General features: G+C 40.0%; 1 long non-coding RNA gene across 2 annotated transcripts in view; it reads right to left on the bottom strand.

The window, feature by feature from the left end:
• Positions 1–1,184: 1,184 nt before the first annotated feature.
• LOC141417514 (uncharacterized) overlaps positions 1,185–21,124 on the bottom strand; it is a 39,289-nt gene continuing 19,349 nt past the window's right edge. The window contains exons 3-4 of one of the 2 annotated variants that reach the window (XR_012442144.1): positions 2,297–2,504; positions 1,185–1,788 (exon numbers count right to left, since the gene is read on the bottom strand). This is a non-coding gene — a long non-coding RNA (uncharacterized lncRNA). The remainder of the gene's footprint in view (positions 1,789–2,296; positions 2,505–21,124) is intronic. The other variant, XR_012442145.1, reaches the window with a different exon arrangement.

Here is a 21,124-nt window from a genome sequence, read left to right as displayed (position 1 = left end):
GCCTAGAACTAAAGGTGGAAAGCCTGGGGTCAAGAACAAAACCCTGCCGGGACCTGTCATCCTAGCCACTCAGGAGGCAGTGATCAGGAGGATCGAAGTTTGAAGCCAGCCTGGGCAAATAGTTCAGGGGACCCTACCTCAAAAAAAAAAAAATCACAAAAACAGGGAAGACAGAGTGGCTCAAGTGGTAGAGTACCTGCCTGGCAAACTTAGCAAGAGTGAGGCCCTGAGTTCAAAACCCCAGTACCATCAAAATAAGGGCCTGATTGATTCCAAACTGCATGCTCACTCCAGTTAAATTTCCCAGTCCAATTCTGTGCAAGTCACTTTTTTATCCATGGGACACAATATCTGACATACATAACTTATAGAGAGGAAAGACTGATTTTGGTCTACAGTTTCAGAAGTTTCAGCCCAAGGCCAGCTGACTGTCTCTGGGCCTGTGATGAAGCAGAAAATCATGGTGGAAAGGCATGGCAGAGGAGCTGCTCTTCTCACGGTAGCCGGGAAGCAGAGAGGCAGCATGTTGTAGACTAGGCTTCCTCTTTCTTTCCCTTTTGCTCCCAGCCCCAGCCCATGGGGATCGTGCCACTCACAATTCAGGGCATGTCTCTCCCCTTTAGTTAACTGTCTCTGCAAACACCTTCACAGACATACCTGAACTGTGCTTTACTAAGTTCCCAAGCATTTCTTAATTCAGTCACGTTAATAATCAAAGCTATCACCAGCTGGAGGAGTGGCTCAAGGGGTAGAGCGCCTGCCTAGTAAGAGCAAGGTTCTGAGTACACCACCAAAAAAAGAAAGAAAAGATTAAGCGTCACAAATTCCAAAAGCCAGTTCTCTGCCCTTTCCAAAGCATATGCAAGAAGATCCACCAGAGAGCACCATGACTATGTTTTTACAGTAAGATTGATCAAGATTCATGACCTCAGATGATACTTCCACACAGTCATAGAACAGAGCAGGTCACTGTCTGACACCAGCCAGCTCTGCAGTCGGAGCCCAGGACCGCTGGCCAGGGCTTGGGAGAAATGACGCTTTCAATGATTCGAACCTAGGCCAGGTGTGTCAGGCTGAGGGCCTCATATTGTCAGTCCTTGCCTGCTGCATTGGTGGGGACTTTCTGCCCTCACCAATCAGTTGGAACATCCCACATCTCTCAGTGGAGCTTAGAAGTTGTTCCTCTGCGTCACTTAACCAGCATGTGATCACCAGGCACAGCTCTGTCTCATCTTAGGACTTCCTTTCAAGCAGCTGTGGCAGAATGGAGGGAATGCTGCTGTTTGGGGGAAAGGGGGATCCTTTGTTGGTTGGCTGTTTGTTTTGGTCTTTGGGTGCTGGGGATGGAACTCAGGGCCTTGCATAAGTTAAGCATGTGCTGTGATATTAAACTCTACTCCCAGCCTCTATTTCTTTTTATTATTATGAGAGGGTTTTGGTTTTTTATTCAAATTCCTTATCATAGCACCTGTTTGAAATTCTCCTCCAACTCATCCAGGATCTCAAACACTAATCAAAAAGCAATTTTCCAAGTATTGCATCTCTGTGTTGCTACCCACTCTACCCCTTAATTCAAATCAAATATTAAAGTATTGCATGATATTTTATCAATGAAACCAACAAAAAAGAACATATATATGTGCCTACACATATACACATACTTACATATGTACATAGGTATGTATGTATACACACACAAATTCTTTTTTTTTTTTTCTGTCCAATGACACAAGGCAAAAATATAAGTATTCCAGTTTTTCTGGGGATGATTGGTTTCCATATGCAGCACTGGAGAAAAAACAAAAGTTTAGGTCTCCGAAATTTTTTTAAGACAAGGTCTCTCTATGTAGCTCAGGCTAGACTTGAACTCATGGTCCTTCTATGCTGCATCCCAAGTGCCAGTATTATAGGCAGATACCACCACATCAGGCAGTATTCCAAATTCATGGCATGATATATACCTTTGCTCCACAACATAACAGTCCTTACCACTGAGACACTCTTATCTTTTTAGAACTATTTTCTTCATTAATATCTGGGAACAGAAAGGTGTGATACTTTCCCTACCCATAATAGTGTCACAGCTCACACACCTATAACAAAAGACAGGTTAGCAAGAGAAAATTATAATTAATTCATGTAATTAAACATTTACATACAGAAATCTTCAGAATGAAGACCCAAAGACCCCAGGAAATCTGTCCATCTTTATGTTTGGGTTCAATGAAGGATGGACAGCCATGTAGAAATGTGATCGAACAAAATGGAATGATAAAGACTGAGAGTGGACACTCACCAAGGCCTTCTGTTCAGAGTCTTCTTGGCCTCTCTGGGTGGCATTCCTTTCTTCTGGGTATGGACAGGATCCCTCTTGATCAGTCAAGGCAGGTGAAAGAGTTTCCTTGCAGCCAGCTCTTCCACAAAACGATGAGGGGAGTTAGAGTAATATTTTTAGGTTTTATAGCTGGGTTTGTGGGAGAGAGGTTCTAGTTTCTCTGCCCTGTCTTAGGGAGAAAAAGAAGCAGGAGAAAGGGGGGGCAAAAGAAGGTCAAAAGATTTTGCTTCCAAACCCGTTCCTTTCAAAGTACTCAACATGCCAAAGCAACTTTTTCTAGTCAATTTGACAGACTAAGATGATGTAAGAAATCCTTCTACTTCAAACTCGTAAGAATGCTGTATAAAATATTACTTTTTAAATGTTAAGATGGAAATGAAATTCTTAGGAACATGGCAGAATTCTGAATTGGTAGCTGAAGTCAAAGGCTGATACAGGAGTAGAGTTAAATATATCCTTATTAGTGGGACCAGCGACATTAACACTAAGTGACTATGCCAAGCCAATGTGCACCAAGAGGTGGACCCTGTGAAAAAGAGCCTGAAAAGATTGGCTCACCATCCCAGGAAGCAGCATAGAAACTTGTTACCACAGAAGACAGTCACCAGAGAGAAATCTGAAACCCAGGCCTTTGTTTGGCCTCCCCACAGATGATAAAGGGAGCTCAAGGCTGAAAAATTAACATATACTGTGATCTGAAACTACAGATTTTATAGGTCTTCCATCAGAACGAAAAGCAAAAACATTACCTTTTATATTAGTGCATTTTAATTGTACACAATGGTGTATTTCACTGTGACAATTTCATTCATGCATATGACATACTTTGATCATCTCCACTTCCTCAATGTCCTCCCTTGCCCTCCTCCCATCTCTTCCTCTTATTAACCCCCTTCTACTATAATTTATGCCTTTTGTTTTAACATTCCATATATGAGAGAGACTATGTGCTTATCATCTTTCTGGATCTGGCTTGTTCCATTTAACATGATAATCTCCAGTTCCATCCATTTGCAAATGACATGATTTGGCTAAATAATCATTTCTTCATGGCTGAATAATACTCCAACATAACATTTTTTAGTTCATTCACCCATCAATGGACACCAACACTGTTCTATATCTTGACTAATGTGAACAGTACTACAATGAACATGCATGTGCAGGTATCTCCACTGTATGCGGACTTGGATTCCTTTGGATACACACCTAGGAATGGTATAGCAAAGTCATTTGGTAGTTCTATTTTCAGTCTTCTGAGTAACTCCATACTGATTTCCACAGGGGCTACACTAATTTACATTCCCATCAAAGTGTAGAAGGGTTTCTTTTTCCCACATCTTTGCCAGCATTTGTTTTTTATGGGGTTTTTTGTTGTTTGTTTTGTATTCTTTCTTTTTTTCTTTTTTTCTATATATATATATTTTTTTTGGTCACTTGTAAACTTATTTCATGTCAATGGCCAGGACTCCATACATAAAAGGGACTGACATGTAATTAAGAATTTCATTCACTAGAAAAGAAAAACAACACAAAAAACTGTACCACCATAATTATGCCAGTAATGTACACATATAAATACATTATTGCAATTATATTATTTTTTAATTGTATTTTATCGTTTTTACATTACTTATATGTGTATTCATTATTTGAAAACTGTATCACCGTAATTATGCCAGTAGTGTACACATATAAATATATTATTGCAATTATATTATTTTTTAATTGTATTTTATCATTTTTACATTTACTTATATGTGTATTCATTATTTGAGCCACCACCTCCCTCCCCACCTCTCCACCCCCCACCCCACCCCCACCCCCAACTATGTTCTTGGTGAACCGTTATATATGGATGTGGTTAATGGAAAACATATCACCTGATAAAGTTTTTTTGGTGGAAGGGGTTTGAACTCAGAGTTTTGGGGTTTTTTTAACTTTTATTTATTTATTTATTTTAATTTTTATTGTTTTATTATTTATATGTGAATACAATGTTTGGGTCATTTCTCCCCCCTGCCCCCACCCCCTCCCTTACCACCCACTCCGGCCCCTCCCTCTTCCCCTCACCCCCTCGATACCCAGCAGAAACTATTTTGCCCTTATCTCTAATTTTGTTGAAGACAGAGTATAAGCAATAATAGGAAGGAACAAGGGGTTTTGCTAGTTGAGATAAAGATAGCTGTACAGGGAGTTGACTCACATTAATTTCCTGTGTATGTGTGTTACCTTCTAGGTTAATTCTTTTTGCTCTAACCTTTTCTCTAGTTCCTGGTCCCCTTCTCCTATTGGCCTCAGTTGCTTTTAAGGTATCTGCTTTAGTTTCTCTGTGTTGAGGGCAACAAATGCTAGCTAATTTTTTAGGTGTCTTACCTATCCTCATATCTCCCTTGTGTGCTCTCGCTTTATCATGTGCTCAAAGTCCAATCCCCTTGTTGTGTTTGCCCTTGATCTAATGTCCGCATATGGAACTCAGAGTTTTGCACTAGCAAACCAGGTACCCTACTGCTTGAGCCACACCTCCAGTTCTAATTTTTTTTTCTTTTTTTTTTTTTTTTTGTGGTACTAGGGTTTGAACTCAGGGCCTACACCTTGAGCCACTCCACTAGCTTTTTTGTGGTGGATATTTTTTGAGATAGAGTCTTGAGAACTATTTGCCTAGAGTGGCTCCTCTGCCTCCTAAGTAGCTAGGATTACAGGTGTGAGCCCCCACCACACAGGCTAAAATATTTTCTAAATAAAGTGAGGTCTGTTAACTTTAAGCTGAGAGTTTACAAATTGCAGTACATAAGTTAAACATCGAGAGACTGAAAACTCCAGTCATTAATTTGCTTAAAGATATTCTTTGTTATTCTAGTAGCCAAGGTTCGCCTCAAGCCTCTTGAGTGCTGGATTGCAGGTATGCACCATCATGCCCAACTCTTCTTTGTTTTCTTGATGATAGCCATTTGAATGGCGTAAGATGGGATCTCAATGTTTTGATTTGCATTTCCATGATGGCTAAAGATGTTGAACATTTTCTCACATAATTATTGGACATCATGAGCACTTCTTGTGAGGAAGTGTCCATTCAGTTCATTTGCCCATTATTGATTGGATTACTTGTTCTTTTGGTGTTTAATCTTTTGAGTTCTTTACATATTCTAGATATTAATCTCCTGTCAGATGAAGAGCTGGTGAAATTTGCATGTGGTAGTTTAATCATTTCATTCCCATTTACAGCCTATTTCAGAAATCAAAAACTTCAAGACCAGATAGATATTAAAGGATGAATAACATTGCTGATTTTTAGATTCTTACTACTAGTAATTCAAGTTAATTGAAATGTTACTTACAGTCTGAGCTAAGCCACATGAAGTGACATACACCTGTAATCCCAGCTGCTGTAAAACAGAGATAGGAGGATCACCATTCAAGGCCAGCCCAGGCAAAAGTGCAAGACACTACCTGAAAGGGCTGGGCTGGAACCGTGGTTCAAGTGGTAAAGCATTGGCTAGCAAGTGAGGCCCTGAGTTCAAACCCCAGTGCCTCAAAACAAAAAAAAAAAGCAAACAACGGGACTCAGAGTGGAGCTCTGAGTAGAGTACATGTCTAGCACATGTAGCCCTGGGTTATTACATAGCACCAAAAAGAAGCAAATGACTTAGAGAGTCAATGGTTGAACCAGAATTGCTGTCATCCAATCCTACCTTGCTAACTCTAAAAGACAATGGTTTTCCTCTTTTTGTGAAGAAAAGAGAACAAAGAGTTGTGTTTAAAAAAAAAAAAAAAACTGTTCTCTCCTGATTACCTTGTAAGAAACAGAAAATGCTTATTTACTAAATGAAATACATGAAAGAACATCTCTTACTTTAATGACAAGTAAAATAATAATCATAACTACATTTTATATATGTGAATTTCAGAGAAAGCCTATATAAAAAGAAACATGGTTGTTTGCAGGAAAATGGATGAACTAGAGATCATCATAGGTGAAGTAAGTCAGGCTCAGAAGGACAAAGGTCTCATGTTTTCTCTCATATGTACACCTAAAAAATCTCTAGGAGCTGGGCACTGGTGGCTCACACCTGTAATCCTTGCTACTTGGGAAGTTGAGATAGGAAGAGTCAAGATTCCTCATAAGACCCTCCCCCACCACCTCCAAGATAACCAGAGCAAAATGAACTGGAGACATGGCTCTAGGGGTAGAGCTCCTGCTTTACAAGCATGAAGCCCTGAGTTCAAACCCCAATCCCACCAGAGAGAAAGAGAGAGAGAGACATTTATACACATATATATATATATAAACATGACTAATTGTGAGAGTAGCTGGAAGGGAAAAGGGAGAGGAGGAGAGGGAAAGAGAGTGATGAAGGGGAACCATAGCAAAATACATTGTATCTTGTATGAAGTTACTTAAGGCAACTCACTGAGAGCTGTCGGAAAATAGGGAGAGGGAAGATGGGAGACAAGAAGGGCTCAATCTGATCAACATACAATACATGCATGTGTGAAACGCCTCGGTGTGACACCTTTGTACAATTCATATACACTAATAAGAAAGAAAACAGAAAAAAAGAAACACAGTTAATCAACCTTCACTGAGCTCTAGGGCCTTGGTGTTGTAAGGCACAAAAGGTATCCTTACGACCTGAAAGAGTTAGTATAATGTCCCTCCTGACAAATTTATTACTACAGACATCTCTGAGATATTATTTGGCTCTGGGGGAGGGGGGGAAACCTATTTCTTCCCACAGTTTTTTACTCAAAAAGTCCAGCAAAGAACCCCTTCTTTCTAGCTCCAACCACCACTGCTGCCTACCGTAAAAGCTATATTTTGTAAACCAAATTTTTAAGGTCTAAGAGACTGGTTTTTCTCATGAGGCAAAGGGAAAAACTCTATGATTAATGTTTTAGCTAAAAGCATAGACTGCAAAATGGGGAGATTATTTATGGTTCTTCTTCTTAGGAGCTAATAGAGTCAGATGTTAGCCTAAAAGGTTGGAAATCCTACAGTGGGTTTTTTTTTTTCCCCCAACTGATAAAAGTGGCTTCTGGAAAGCCGGATAAATACTGTCTGCAGTAAGCCATGAGCACTAATAATTTTGCTATAAGTGCTCAGTCAAAGGGAGATGAACATGTTAAATGTTATTTAAAATGGACAGAATATTATCTTGAAAGCCACGGTGAAATAGTAGCCTAAGTGACAAGCATTGCTTTCAGTATCGTGCTTTAGGATGGACAGAGGTTGGGGGGATTTATAGGCCACTCTGCCATATAGTCAAATCACATTCAGTAGCTCAAATGTAATATGAATTGAATTTTCCCCAAGGCTGTTCAATTTCTTTTTTTCCTTAACTGTTCACTCCTCTTGGATTCATTCTGTTTGAAAGACCTGCTTTGCTAATTATTCAAGAGAGGCAAGAGAACATGCAACTTGATTTCACTACTTTTGGCAATTGTTCAATTTTAATTTGGCAGAGAAAGTTGTGGGTTTTTTGTTTTTTTTTTTAAATAGGGTATTTCCAGTGAAATTGTTTTTGTATTTTTCTTCTTTTTTGTTGTTTTGTTTTGCTTGTTTTGCCATTCTAGGTATCAAACCACAAACTTCTTACATATTGGTTGAGTGTTTTACCACTAAGGTACAACTCCAAGTCCTTTTTGCTCCCTTTTAGAGAACCAGGGACACCAAAATTTTTCTCTTCTTAATGGTGTTCTTTTAAAAAATGGATTCAATTAATTATTTGAAACAAATAAAGATATAGCAATTTGAAAATAAAAGGTCTGTGGTATAATGCTATGACAAACATTGCTCCTTCATAATAAAAGTAATTTCCATTATTGTAAGAAAATAATTGGTTCCTGGTCTAACTTGGAATGGATTAAAACATTTATATGCATGGGAATGACTGTTACCAAATTATTCCTGGGCGACTTGAGTCAAAGTGACCTATGAATCAGTGTTGAGGACCAGGCAGCTCCGCAGGGGACCTACCCCATGTGAGAGGGAATAGATACATGTGGACTGGTGTTAGAGAAGGAGCCAAATCAGACTTCCCAAATATCTTCAGTGTTATGCCGACATCATTACTGACATCAAAGTATTCACTATGGCCAGGCGCAATGACACATGTCTATAACCCCAGCTACTCAAGAGACTGTGGTCAGAGGCCAGACCAGGCAAAAAGTTAGCAAGACCCCATCTCAACCAACAGGCCAAATGTTGTATTATGCACCTATCATCCCAGCTATGGCAGGAGGCCATAGGTACAAGAATTATAGTGCAAGGCCCCAGGCAAAAACACAAGACCCTACCTGAAAAAAAAAAAAACGAAAGCAAAAAAGGGCTGGGAACATGGCTAGCACCTGCCAAGCACCTGCCTAGCAAATGTGAGGCCCTGAGTTCAAACTTCAGTACTCCTCCAAAGGGGGGATTCATTGGGCTGGGGAGGTGGCTCAATGGTAGAGCATTTGACTTGCATGTACCAAGTTTTGGGTTCCATCTACAAGGGGAGAGGAGCGGAGGGGAAGGAAGGGAAAGGGAAGGGAAGGGAAGGGATTGGAAGGGTTCATGAATCTGCAGTGTTCAATTTAACAGAAAAAATCTGAAGCAAATAAGGCTTAGATTGGTAGGTTATAACTCGTCCATTTCTAACACAGAACCTAAACCACACTTGAACTAAATAATTAGTTATCGTTACATAAAGGAATAATTCATAAAAGCATTATGTTAGCCTACTAGGGTTGCCATAAGAAATAAGACTGAATGGCTTAAACAACAGAAATGTATTACAGTCTCACAGTTCTGGAGTCTGAAAGTCCAAAATCAATGGTTCCTTCTGAGGGCCTGGAGGAAAGGATCTGCTCCAGGACTCTCTCCCTGGGTTATGGTGGCCATCTTTCCCTATATTTTCACATTGTCCTTCCTCTGTCTCTATAACCAAGTTGAACTTTTTTATAAGGACATCAGCCATAATGGATTAGAGCCCATCCTAATGAACTCATGTTAACTTGACTACCTCTGTAAAGACCCTTTCTCCAGTCTGGGTTTGATCCCCAACACTGCAAATAATAATTGCTACTAATAATAATCATAATCATAAACACCTTTCTCCAAATAAGGTCGCACTATGAGATACCCAGGATTAGGACATCAATATACGAATGAAGTTAACCAACACCAACTATAGGCACCACAGAGGAAACCACCACCACCACCATCACCAACAATAATACCACCAACAACAACAAGCACCTCAGAGAGTCCCACAAGTGCCCTGGGGCTAATGACAGCAGAGCTCTGTTTCCACTCTAGGATGAAAGATGAATGTGGAACAGCATGAAACTTAAACCACTGCAGAAGACAATATGATACAAACGCCTGCATTGTGTATGCTAGTCAACATTCAGAGGATATGTAGGTGACACTAGGAACTATATACTGTTAGTTGGCTTTTTGTCACTGTGACAAAACACCAGAGAGGAACAATTTAGAAGGAGGAAGATTTAAGTTGGCTCATGTTTCAGAGCTCTCAATCCATGGTTCTTGACTGTCGCCATCATGGTGGGCCTGAGGGAAGAGAGATCATTGTGGTGTAGAGGTTAGAGTAGAGCAGAACTGGTCATCTTATGGTGGCCAGTACACACACATAGAAAGAGAGAGAGAATGAGAGAGAGAGAGAAAGGGACCTGCAAGAACATATACCCCCAGTGACCCATCTCCTAATTTCCATCACCTCCCAATAATGCCATCAAATTATGAATCCACCAGTGATTGATCCATTGAGTAGGTTCAATCATCTCTCAATCACTGCATCTACAAACAGCTGGAAACTAAATAACTCATTACTTAATGAAGAATGGATCATCGATGCAATAAAAGAGGAAATTAAAAAGTTCCTGGAAGTCAATGAAAATGAAAACACAACCTACCGGAACCTATGGGACACAGCTAAGGCAGTCTTGAGAGGAAAGTTTATAGCCATGAGTGCATATATTAAAAAGATTGAAAGATCCCAAATCAATGACCTAATGATACATCTCAAACTCCTAGAAAAACAAGAACAAGCAAATCCCAAAACAAATAGAAGGAGAGAAATAATAAAAATAAGAGCTGAAATCAACGAAATAGAAACCAAAAAAACCATACAAAGAATTAATGAAACAAAAAGTTGGTTCTTTGAAAAAATAAACAAGATCGATAGACCACTGGCAAACCTGACTAAAATGAGGAGAGAAAAAAACCCAAATTAGTAGAATTAGGAATGCAAAAGGGGAGATAACAACAAACACCATGGAAGTCCAGGAAATCATCAGAGACTACTTTGAGAACCTATATTCAAATAAATTTGAAAATCTAAAAGAAATGGACAGATTTCTAGATACATATGATCATCCAAAACTGAACCAAGAGGAAATTAATCACCTGAATAGACCTATAACACAAAATGAAATTGAAGCAGCAATCAAGAGTCTCCCCAAAAAGAAAAGTCCAGGACCTGATGGATTCTCTGCTGAATTCTATCAGACCTTCAAAGAAGAACTGATACCAACCCTCCTTAAACTGTTCCACGAAATAGAAAGGGAAGGAAAACTGCCAAACACATTTTATGAAGCCAGGATTACACTTATCCCAAAACCAGGCAAAGACACCTCCAAAAAGGAGAACTATAGGCCAATCTCCTTAATGAACATTGATGCAAAAATCCGCAACAAAATAATGGCAAACCGAATTCAGCAACACATCAAAAAGATTATACACCACGACCAAGTAGGCTTCATCCCAGGGATGCAGGGGCGGTTCAACATACAAAAATCAATAAACGTAATAAACCACATTAACAGAAGCAAAGACAAAAACCACTTGATCATCTCAATAGATGCAGAAAAAGCCTTTGATAAGATCCAACATCATTTCATGATAAAAGCTCTAAGAAAACTAGGAATAGAAGGAAAGTTCCTCAACATTATAAAAGCTATATATGACAAACCTACAGCCAGCATTATACTTAATGGAGAAAAACTAAAACCATTCCCTCTAAAATCAGGAACCAGACAAGGATGCCCACTATCTCCACTCCTATTCAACATAGTACTGGAATTCCTAGCCAGAGCAATTAGGCAAGAAGAAGGAATAAAAGGAATACAAATAGGTAAAGAAACTGTCAAAATATCCCTATTTGCAGATGACATGATCCTATACCTTAAAGACCCAAAAAACTCTACTCAGAAGCTTCTAGACATCATCAATAGCTATAGCAAGGTAGCAGGATATAAAATCAACATAGAAAAATCATTAGCATTTCTATGCACTAACAATGAGCAAACGGAAAAAGAATGTATGAAAACAATTCCATTTACAATAGCCTCAAACAAAATCAAATACCTAGGTGTAAACCTAACAAAAGATGTGAAAGACCTCTACAAGGAAAACTATACACTTCTGAAGAAAGAGATTGAGGAAGACTATAGAAAGTGGAGAGATCTCCCATGCTCATGGATTGGTAGAATCAACATAGTAAAAATGTCGATACTCCCCAAAGTAATCTACATGTTTAATGCAATTCCCATCAAAATTCCAATGACATTCATTAAAGAGATTGAAAAATCTACTGTGAAATTTATATGGAAACACAAGAGGCCACGAATAGCCAAGGCAATACTCAGTCAAAAGAACAATGCAGGAGGTATCACAATACCTGACTTCAAACTATATTACAAAGCAATAACAATAAAAACAGCATGGTACTGGCACAAAAACAGACATGAAGACCAGTGGAACAGAATAGAGGATCCAGATATGAAGCCACACAACTATGAGCAACTTATCTTTGACAAAGGAGCTAAAAATATACGATGGAGAAATAGCAGCCTCTTCAACAAAAACTGCTCGGAAAACTGGTTAGCAGTCTGCAAAAAACTGAAACTAGATCCATGTATATCACCCTATACCAAGATTAACTCAAAATGGATCAAGGATCTTAATATCAGACCCCAAACTCTTAAGTTGATACAAGAAAGAGTAGGAAATACTCTGGAGTTAGTAGGTATAGGTAAGAACTTTCTCAATGAAACCCCAGCAGCACAGCAACTAAGAGATAGCATAGATAAATGGGACCTCATAAAACTAAAAAGCTTCTGTTCATCAAAAGAAATGGTCTCTAAACTGAAGAGAACACCCACAGAGTGGGAGAAAATATTTGCCAACTATACATCAAAGGACTGATAACCAGAATATACAGGGAACTTAAAAAACTAAATTCTCCCAAAACTAATGAACCAATAAAGAAATGGGCAGGTGAACTAAACAGAACTTTCTCAAAAGAAGAAATTCAAATGGCCAGAAAACACATGAAAAAATGCTCACCATCTCTAGCAATAAAGGAAATGCAAATTAAAACCACGCTAAGATTCCACCTCACCCCTGTTAGAATAGCCATCATCAGCAACACCACCAACAACAGGTGTTGGCGAGGATGCGGGGAAAAAGGAACCCTCTTACACTGTTGGTGGGAATGTAGACTAGTACAACCACTCTGGAAAAAAATTTGGAGGCTACTTAAAAAGCTGGACATCGATCTACCATTTGATCCAGCTATACCACTCTTGGGGATATACCCAAAAGACTGTTACTCCAGAGGCACCTGCACATCCATGTTTATTGCGGCACTATTCACAATAGCCAAGTTATGGAAACAGCCAAGATGCCCCAGCACTGACGAATGGATTAAGAAAATGTGGTATCTATACACAATGGAATTTTATGCAGCCATGAAGAAGAACGAAATGTTATCATTCGCTGGTAAATGGATGGAATTGGAGAACATCATTCTGAGTGAGGTTAGCCTGGCTCAAAAGACCAAAAATCGTATGTTCTCCCTCATATGTGGACATTAGATCAAGGGCAAACACAACAAGGGGATTGGACTATGAGCACATGAAAAAAGCGAGAGCACACAAGGGAGGGGTGAGGATAGGTAAGACACCTAAAAAACTAGCTAGCATTTGTTGCCCTTAATGCAGAGAAACTAAAGCAGATACCTTAAAGCAACTGAGGCCAATAGGAAAAGGGGAACAGGTACTAGAGAAAAGGTTAGATCAAAAAGAATTAACCTAGAAGGTAACACCCACGCACAGGAAATCAATGTGAGTCAATGTCCTGTATAGCTATCCTTATCTCAACCAGCAAAAACCCTTGTTCCTTCCTATTATTGCTTATTCTCTCTCTACAACAAAATTAGAAATAAGGGCAAAATAGTTTCTGCTGGGTATTGAGGGGGTTGGGGGGAGAGGGAGGGGGTGGAGTGGGTGGTAAGGGAGGGGGTGGGGGCAGGGGGGAGAAATGAACCAAGCCTTGTATGCACATATGAATAATAAAAGAAAAATGAAAAAAAAAAAAACACTGCATCTACCAGGTGGGGACCAAGCCTTCAACACATGAGCCTTTTAGAGGACATTTCATATTGCAACCATAACCTGTACCTTTGGTGTTCAAAACAGAACTGCCATGAAAGTTATTTTTAAATCCCACTAGCAATCAACAGTCTTTGCTTAGGGCCCTAGCAGAATGCGTGTGAAAATATTTTATTGGAACCTCCCAAAAAAACCTTTCCCATGGAGTAGCAGAATACTCAGCCTCCTTTGATGGGAACTAAACAGAGCTGAGATCATTTCTTGGGCGTCACCATCATACGATGTTCTATATGACTTCCTCAATGCTGTGACAGGACCTCTGTTTTTATATTGCCTGACAGATGTAAAGTTTTAACTTCAATATAAAGGTTACAGCATAAATTCCACACGCCTTTGTAAGTTCTATGACATGGTAAATAAAGTGAAAAACCAGCATCTACACATATGGTAGAAAAGTGTCCTATCAATTTTCATCAGCAGATGAAGAGTAACATACCAAGCATGTGCAAACATGTAATATTAGAGCTTTCCAACTCAAAAAAATACTAAGCTTTTTCTCAAACGAACAACGATCGTATTCCTCGGAGGGCTGTGAATATGTAGAGTTTGAAGGTTTTATGTCCAACTCTTCTCAAAGTTATTTGAGGGCAGAAAAAGGTCACCCAAAATTTTTTTTAAATCATTTTATAGAAAAACAGCTGAACTCTAACATTCTCCAGCTATGAAATGGGAAGAAATCTGCCCTGTTTAAACTCAAGCAGCACAATTCTTCAAGAACATTTTTGTGCTGGAATGTTTTCTTGCATTCGAAGTACTGTTATTTATTAAGACTACCATTTAAGACTACCACTTCCCATGACAAATAAAACTAAGAAAAAAATTTTTGCTGAAATTTGGGTTTGTACCAGGTAAGAGAGAAAATAGAACTTTAAAATCTCCTGACCTTGTTAATACATTTACCACTTGAGTCACACACTCAGCCTTTTTTTTTTTTTTTTTTTTTTCTTGCTTTAGTTTGTTTCAGATAGCATCTTGTGCTTTGCCAGGGCCAGTTTCTGACCTTGATCCTCCTATCTCCACCTCCCAAGTGGCTGGGATTACAGGTATACACCACCACACCACATTGGGCCCCAAAATTTACGTTTCCTACCAGTCTCTATGTATATACCTAAACTAAGAGTAAAATTTAAACAAAGCTGAAAGATCATTTTAAAAACCTAATTAAGGCTCATCCTATTCTCATACATTTTGACATTAGTCTTCTGTTCCTCAGCACTTCTGCGTTTGCAAAGTGCTTAAGCCTTCAGGGACTGGGGGTGTTGTGGCTCAAGTGGTAGAGTACCTTCCTGTCCAACACAAGACCCACTTCCAATACCACCAAAAATCAAACAAACAACAAAAAAGGTGGAAGCCTTTGTTTTTTTCTTTTATTCCATTATTGACAGAGCTAGGCATTGAACCCAAAGCCTCATACATGCTAGACAAGAGCTCTACCACTGAGTTACACCCCAGCCTTCCAAGTCTTTTTTAAGGTTTAGCTGTACCTTGTGATAACAATCTCAAAACATATGATACACTTGCTTATTCTTTCTTTCTTTTTTTTTCTGGACACAGTATCACTACTTAGCCCTGTTTGTCCTGGATCTCACTATGTAGCTCTGACTGGCCTTGACCTTATAATCTTCCTGCCTCAGCCTTCCGAGTGTTTTGGGATTACAGGCCACCACACCCAGCTATGCTTACTCGTTTTGTAATGAGCTTTCTGGACAACACACAGATTTTCACTGACTATATTGAGCACCTACATTTATACCAATATCCATATATTGTTATATATATTATTGAATATGCATTTAGTATATTATTGAAGGTTTTATGGGCTTCAGGGAGAAACTGGAATGATGTCCTTAAATTATTTGCCAATAAAATTCAATGGGAGTCAGGCACCAGTGGCTCACACCTGTAATCCTAGCTACTCAGGAGGCAGAGATCAGGAGGATTGAGGTTTGAAGCCAGCCCAGGCACATAGTTCTCAAGACCCTATCTCAAAAATACCTAACACAAAAAGGGCTGGTGGAGTGGCTCAAGGTGTAGGCCCTGAGTTTAAGCCCTGGTACTGCAAAGAAGAAAAAAAAAAATCAATGGGGTGGGCTAGAAGCATGATCCAAGTGGTAGAGCACCTACCTAGCAATCACAAGGCCCTGAGTTCAAACTCCAGTACAAAAAAAAAAAAGAAAAAATATCAACGGGGAACATTTTTTAATGGTTAACATGGGGTTGCAGCTCAGTGGTAGAGCACTTCCTAGCATGTGTGAGGCCCTGGATTCAATCCAGCAACACAAAAGAAAAACAAAACAAAAAATTATTCTGTCTCTCCTAAAAGAAGTCATAGCCAGGCTCCTGGCACTCCAGAGGCTGAGGCAGGAGTATCTCAAGTGCAAGGTCAGCCTGAACCACATAGTAAGACCCTGCCTCAAAATAAACAAGGGCTGGAGGTGTAGCTAAGTACTAGAGGCTCATGTAGCATACACAAGGCCCTGGGTTCAATCCCCAGCCCATCGGAAAGTCATCCTTTAAACGCTTCTCCATTCAATAGGTGAACTAGGAAGAACAAGGGACATCAAACAGTAAGAAGCTCTGAAAAGCTGCAGCACACAAGGATGGAGGGCAGGTGGGGATGAGGAGGGAGGAAAGAATGCTAGCATGTACAGCCTGGGGAGAAAAGAGAATTCCAGACCACCTTATGCTAAATCGTTTAAATTGTATGCTGGCGGTGACAAAGGCAAGACATCCAAACTTGCATTTGAGAAAGATAATTCTCAGGGTGAGCTGGAGGATGAATTATAAAGGAAACAGCTTGAGCCTGGAAACCCCATCACAAAGTTGTGGCAATGATGATCTCCTACCTTCCCCTTCCTTTTCCAGCTAAAAGCTTCAGGACGGCTTTCACCTTCCAGTACAAAGCCTAGCATCACATTGTGACAACTCCCGCTGTGGACTGACCTTGACTAGTCATTGGCTGTTCCTGAAGCTTGGACCACCACCCCATCTTCGGTGGACAGAATCTTTCCTTTACTTTCTCTCAAATAAACCAAAATTTACTCCTGCCCCCATCATGGAAGGACTTCCTTACAGTGGACGTGGGCCTTGTCTCTGCATACAATAGTATACAAATGGGGACAAAGAAGACATGAGTTCCCATCAGGAGAACCAGATCTAGAAAGTATCAGGGAAGCATGAAGCCACAGAAAGAATGCACCAGCCCAGGGAAGTGCAGAAAAAAAGAAGGAAAGAGGTTTAAAAAGTTAACGGAGGGAATGGAACCAGCAAGGTATAAAACAAATGAAGAGCCTTCCAACATACCTACTGCTATCTGGGATGACCAACAGGACAGCGACAGGTGTGAATATCCCAGAACTACTCCCAACAGGCTGGCCACTCATGAAATCCAAAATTCAGCTGCTTGATTCCACGTTCTTTGGGCATCCAAGGTCAATCCATCTTTCACGCTAGATGCTGGTGGCTCACATCTGTAATCCTAGCTAGTTGGGAGGCTAAGATCTGGAGGATCGAAATCTAAGGCCAGCCTGGGCAAATAGTTTGAGAGACCCCCATCTCCAAAAATAACCAGAGCAAAATGGACTGCATGTGTGGCTCAAGTGGTAGAGCCTCTGCTTCACAAGATCAAAGCCCTGAATTCAAACCCCTGTCCTACCCCCCACAAAAAAAAAAGATGAAAATTCTTTTATGTCAGTACAAATTGGTACAATCTGTAAAAAGTTTGACAATGTCTATTAAATTTTAAGCCTGTGTTGGAGCAATCAAATCTTCTTACAGGTTTGTCTCCTAAACATATTAGCACGTTTGTGCAGTTAGTTTAAGAAGGATTAGCCAAACAAATGATGCTACTTCTAACCATGAAGTACAAAGCAACCAGAGTCTTCTTAGAAGGTAGAGGGGGTTCTAGTGTGAGAAAGATATACCTAACATGTGCCATTAAGTGGGGGGAAAAGGAAAGAAATGCATATGCTACCATTTGCATAAGAAAAAAATAATGCATAAATTTGTTAGGCCAGGCATGGTAGTGGCACACACCTGTAATCTCAGCACTTGGGAGGTTGGGGCAGGAGGTTAGAGAGTTTAAGGGTTACATAACAAGATAGCAAGATCCCGTCTCAAAAAGCAAACAACAGCTAGGCACTGGTGGATCATGCCTATAATCCGAGCTACTCAGGAGACAGAGATCAGGAGGATTGAGGTTTGAAGCCAGCCAGGGCAAATAGTTTGTGAGGCCCTATCTCGAAAATACCTAACATAAAAAGGGGCTGGTGGAGTGGCTCAAGGTGTAGGCCCTGAGTTCAAGCTCTGGTACCACAAAAAAAAAAAAAGCAAACAACAGTGGGGTGAGATGACTCACATCTGTAATCTCAGCCACTCAGGAGATAGAGATCATGAGGATCACAGTTAGAGGCCAAACAGGACAAAAAGTGAGCAGTGACCCCATTTCAACCAATAAGCCACATGTGGTGGCTTGTGCCTGTTGTCTCAGCTACATGGGAAGTACAAGTAGGAAGACCGCAGCCCAAGGCTGGCCCCAGGCAAAAACTGTGAGACCCCAGTCAAAAAAGCAAAAACGGGCTATGAGTATGGCTCAAGTGATATAGTGCCTGCCTATATGAGAGGCCCTGAGTTCAAATCCCAGTACCACCAAAACCAAAAATAAACAAACAAACAAACAAAAAATCTACCACCACCAAAAAAAACGCAAAACTTACTACTTGATAAAAATGCTTAAAAGATCTCTTGTCAAAGGAGCTAAAAATATACGATGGAGAAATAGCAGCCTCTTCAACAAAAACTGCTGGGAAAACTGGTTAGCAGTCTGCAAAAAACTGAAACTAGATCCATGTATATCACCCTATACCAAGATTAACTCAAAATGGATCAAGGATCTTAATATCAGACCCCAAACTCTTAAGTTGATACAAGAAAGAGTAGGAAATACTCTGGAGTTAGGTATAGGTAAGAACTTTCTCAATGAAACCCCAGCAGCACAGCAACTAAGAGATAGCATAGATAAATGGGACCTCATAAAACTAAAAAGCTTCTGTTCATCAAAAGAAATGGTCTCTAAACTGAAGAGAACACCCACAGAGTGGGAGAAAATATTTGCCAACTATACATCAGACAAAGGACTGATAACCAGAATATACAGGGAACTTAAAAAACTAAATTCTCCCAAAACTAATGAACCAATAAAGAAATGGGCAGGTGAACTAAACAGAACTTTCTCAAAAGAAGAAATTCAAATGGCCAGAAAACACATGAAAAAATGCTCACCATCTCTAGCAATAAAGGAAATGCAAATTAAAACCACACTAAGATTCCACCTCACCCCTGTTAGAATAGCCATCATCAGCAACACCACCAACAACAGGTGTTGGCGAGGATGCGGGGAAAAAGGAACCCTCTTACACTGTTGGTGGGAATGTAGACTAGTACAACCACTCTGGAAAAAAATTTGGAGGCTACTTAAAAAGCTGGACATCGATCTACCATTTGATCCAGCAATACCACTCTTGGGGATATACCCAAAAGACTGTTACTCCAGAGGCACCTGCACATCCATGTTTATTGCGGCACTATTCACAATAGCCAAGTTATGGAAACAGCCAAGATGCCCCAGCACTGACGAATGGATTAAGAAAATGTGGTATCTATACACAATGGAATTTTATGCAGCCATGAAGAAGAACGAAATGTTATCATTCGCTGGTAAATGGATGGAATTGGAGAACATCATTCTGAGTGAGGTTAGCCTGGCTCAAAAGACCAAAAATCGTATGTTCTCCCTCATATGTGGACATTAGATCAAGGGCAAACACAACAAGGGGATTGGACTATGAGCACATGATAAAAGCGAGAGCACACAAGGGAGGGGTGAGGATAGGTAAGACACCTAAAAAACTAGCTAGCATTTGTTGCCCTTAATGCAGAGAAACTAAAGCAGATACCTTAAAGCAACTGAGGCCAATAGGAAAAGGGGACCAGGAACTAGAGAAAAGGTTAGATTAAAAAGAATTAACCTAGAAGGTAACACCCACACACAGGAAATCAATGTGAGTCAATGCCCTGTATAGCTATCCTTATCTCAACCAGCAAAACCCCTTGCTCCTTCCTATTATTGCTTATACTCTCTCTACAACAAAATTAGAGATAAGGGCAAAATAGTTTCTGCTGGGTATTGAGGGGGGGAGCGGGAGGGGGTGGAGTGGGTGGTAAGGGAGGGGGTGGAGTGGGTGGTAAGGGAGGGGGTGGGGGCAGGGGGGAGAAATAAACCAAGCCTTGTATGCACATATGAATAATAAAAGAAAAATGAAAAAAAAAAAAAAGATCTCTTGTCAAATACTCAAGAAATTAACAGCAGGACCTGAATAACTAGGAAACTGAGGAAGAAAAGATGCTTATTTTTCATCGAGCACCCTTCATATTTTTTAAATTTCATACCATTTATATGCAATACCTATTCAAAAAAATAGGTTTTTTAGGCTAAGAAGTTAGCCAAGTGGTAGAGCTCTTGCCTAGGACACACAAAGCCTAGGGTTCAATCCCCAGCACTGCAAAAACCAGAAAAAAAATAGTTGTTTTAAAAGATGGACAATTACAAATAGATTTTGTTTTGTTTACTTTTGGTGCTGGTGATAAAACCCAGGGTTTTACACATGCTAAGTATGCACTCTACTACTGAGGTATACCCCAGACAAGAATTTTTTTAAAAGCAAGAAAACATGTAGAAACTAGATGAAGAAAAAATTTTTATTAAAATGACACACATCTCCATCCTCTGTACTGCGGAAATCTGTTGTTCCTCTCATTACCACCAAGAATAGCAAGGGGAAGAGGACGCTGACCTTTTTCCTGGTCACACCCTACCCTGTGTCTTGATCTCACTGGACACTCAAGTTCAGCTCTAAGTCTCGCCTCCTACATATGCTATACATCTCTGTGGAAAGTATCAACAGTCACAGTCCTAATAAGCCTGTCATTTCCTTCCAAGTCTGCCTGCCCCAGACTTAGGGCTGTTTTCCAAACTCTGTTTACTAAGAGCACAAATGTGGAGGTCTTTCTTTCTTCCAGACATAACCAAAAACATTGATGCATGTGCCCCAGCTACCTCCAAGGCCCCAGGACACTCAACACTTTGAAGCTACGAATGATTTCTGTCTACTGCCTTTTGTCTCTGTCTGTTGCTTGCCTTTCCCAGAGAACTGTCACTATTGGAAAATCTCTGTGTTGCAGCCAAGTCACAAATCAAAGCCTTCAACTCTTGTCTTAATCTAATATTCATAGTTTTTGGCAGCATAAGGCTTTCTAGGGGATCCACTGGGTGTCTTG

The sequence above is a fragment of the Castor canadensis genome, chromosome 15, assembly GCF_047511655.1.
Source record: "Castor canadensis chromosome 15, mCasCan1.hap1v2, whole genome shotgun sequence".
In the NCBI taxonomy this organism is placed as follows: Eukaryota; Metazoa; Chordata; class Mammalia; order Rodentia; family Castoridae; genus Castor; species Castor canadensis.
The sequence above is the reverse complement of the archived record's forward strand: the minus strand, read 5'-3'. Positions and strand labels throughout refer to the sequence as shown.